Raw genomic sequence first — 2,635 nt, 5'->3', positions numbered from 1 at the left:
AAAAAAAAAAAAAAAAAAAAAAAAAAAAAAAGACAAAGGTAGCCTGGCAAGTCCCCTCAATATGAGATATCCTGAACCTTCCATATCCCTTTCTTTCACATCACAAACCAATCCTACTTTTTCCATCCACTCCTTAAGGTTGACTCAGGAGCTCTTCCCTTGGCAACTCTTGCATATCTGCTGTTCCACAGAGCTCTTTCCCCAAGTTCCAGAACCAAGCAAGGAATCATTGGGCGTCTTTCCCTTTGACCTCAGGCTATAACTTTGCTGTGACAATAACATCAAGCGCTGTGCACATGTGCGATGCTGTTCTCATGGATTATGAAAGCAGCAACTCACTGAACCTCAAGGGGGTCTCAGTTTCCCCAAATGACAAGATCACGCTAATGACACCAGCCACCTGCCAGGCTATCAGGGGACTTGATAACAATGTCTACAAATTACAAGGAGACTCTGTGCCATAAATATCAAGTCTTATTAATAAAATTAGTTCAAGACAAATGCCAAAAACAATACAGCAACAGCAGCGGCAGATCACACTTGGTCAGAACAAAAGAGGGTGGAGAGATTTTCTATTCCTTATTCCTATTAAAACAATTCCCCTTTAATGAAAGAATAAAATTTAAGTTTTTCTCCCTAAAACATTACTTCTACCCACACAACTTTATACACCAGTCATTACTTCTTTCCAACTTATCTGGAGGCAACATTGTATTCACTGGCCTGGGCAATATAACGTTGATTGCAAAGCATGTCCAAATACTCCCTCCAATTTAATTAACTGCAGCTATTTAACTTCTGGGGACCAAGTGGATTCAAACCTATTTGCCACAGGGCCCTCATTCCTGCTGTACCCTAAATAAACCCAAACTTCATTTGCAACAGAATGGATCTAACAGAAGACAATGTACAAATTGGCTCATCTCCAAACCTTCTAGGTTGCAGGAGACAACACTTTGAGAACCAAACCAGATTTCTGTTGATTCCAGGCTTTGGTCTTCTGGCCCTGTCTAAGTCACACTTCAACAGAAATAGGGCTTAATGCTGTGAATGGGCTTGATGCAATTTAAAGACCAAAAACAAAACAATGAAATGTGTCTTCCTCTCCCCGACTGCTGGCCCCCATGCAAAAGCACTTTGATGCACATTTGAAGGACGGCATACACAGCTAAGTTTCATGAAGTCTAAGGGACAGGTTACTGTATCCAGTTCCTAAGGGACTTTCCCTAGGGCCAGCAGTGGCTTCCCGGGATGAAGTCAGCAGTTTGTCCCGGGCTCTCTGAGCGGTGCTTTCCCACAGATCAGTCATGCTGGTGAAGAGGACGACTTACGGATGTGGAGGTGGAAGGGGGGTACCAGCAGTTGAACCCTCAATCAGGTCAAGGCAGATGTATTCCCAACAGAACAGGCTGTCACCACTGACCGGCTCAGACTTAGAAATATGCCTATCTAGGCTTTCAGAGCAAGCCCTTTCATCGCTATCTGTGAGGATTCAAACTGAAAGAAGCCAGAAACAGCAGTAGCAGCGTCTCCATTGGGATGCTCCATTCATAGGGGAGCCAGAGCCGCATCCATTCATGGTGGGGTCAGGGAGTCCTTTGCGGGCATTGGTTCTCGTTTCTCAGCAAGCTGCACTTCCCGGGGGGCTGGCATGGCTGCATCGTTCAGAATGAGGATGTCTATTAAGAAGCCGCCGCCAGAGCTATTATTAGCACAGCCATCCCTTGGAAATTTCGCAGAATACGCCTGAATCTACGAGCAGTTACTCTGTTAATAGGATACTGGAGAAAAAGGCACCAAGTCGCTCGTTACACACAGGCAGCCCACACAGCTTTCTCGGTGCAGCACCGGGAATCTTTTCTGAATTCAACGTGCACCAACATTTGAGCAGCTGCTTCCAACGTAGAAGCACTGCGTTTAGCCAATTTTAAATGAGCACGTACTAAAGGGGGTTCCCTTCTGTTCTCCTCCCCTTCCCAGCGTCCGTTTTCTCTGCATCAAACTTGCTGCAGCCATTTGGAACGTAAAAAGCAGTCCATCTTAGCAGCCCCAGGCAGCGGCGATCGGCTGCCGGCCCCCGCCACCCTCGTCTGAAACGCCCTGTCCTGCACCCAAAGGAAAGGGCTCCCCTGTCACTCTCAAAAAATGGTTTAAAAAAAAAGCCCACCCAGCTCTGCCTAAAGCCATGTCCTTTCCTATCTCCCCGGGTAGATTCAGACAGCGTGGGACTGAGGTGCCTAAGGAAAGTATGTGTGTGTGCCGGGGGGAGGGTTGCAGAAGAACGCACAGTATGTGCCCCACGTGGGGTTTGTATTTAAAAACTGTAACATACGCGAAATAAACGATTCCAGGCCCCCAGTAAAAAAGCAGCGGCGCGTCCCTTTTCCCCGGCCCAATGTGAAAACACGGAAGGCGAAGGGCTGCCGTCAGTCGCCTCCCTGCCACCGCGACCGGGAAACAAAGACACATTACCTTCTATTTTTTGCGCTTCCAAGGGAGCCGAGGAACTTCAGGCTGGAAGCGGCTGGTTCCCCGGAACGGGCGTCCCATTCGCCCGGGCGCAGGCCCTTGGCCTACTAGGCGGCCTTGGCGCCCGCAGCTGGCGCGCCCCCGCCCAGTCCCCGCCGCCGCCCCC

At 48.8% G+C, this 2,635-nt stretch overlaps 1 protein-coding gene across 9 annotated transcripts in view; it reads right to left on the bottom strand.

The window, feature by feature from the left end:
• FRMD4A (FERM domain containing 4A) overlaps nt 1-2,635 on the bottom strand; it is a 367,189-nt gene that overhangs the window by 251,166 nt on the left and 113,388 nt on the right. Inside the window, exon 1 of one of the 9 annotated variants that reach the window (XM_017874502.1) lies at nt 2,473-2,620. The exons of the other annotated variants lie outside the window; for them this stretch is intronic. The gene's annotated coding sequence lies outside the window, so the exon portion shown is untranslated. Of the gene's footprint in view, nt 1-2,472; nt 2,621-2,635 lie in introns of those variants that run through there. 9 annotated transcript variants of the gene reach the window in all.

The sequence above is a fragment of the Rhinopithecus bieti genome, unplaced genomic scaffold (genome assembly GCF_001698545.2).
Source record: "Rhinopithecus bieti isolate Rb0 unplaced genomic scaffold, ASM169854v2 scaffold_1012, whole genome shotgun sequence".
Taxonomy (NCBI): domain Eukaryota; kingdom Metazoa; phylum Chordata; class Mammalia; order Primates; family Cercopithecidae; genus Rhinopithecus; species Rhinopithecus bieti.
The sequence above is the reverse complement of the archived record's forward strand: the minus strand, read 5'-3'. Positions and strand labels throughout refer to the sequence as shown.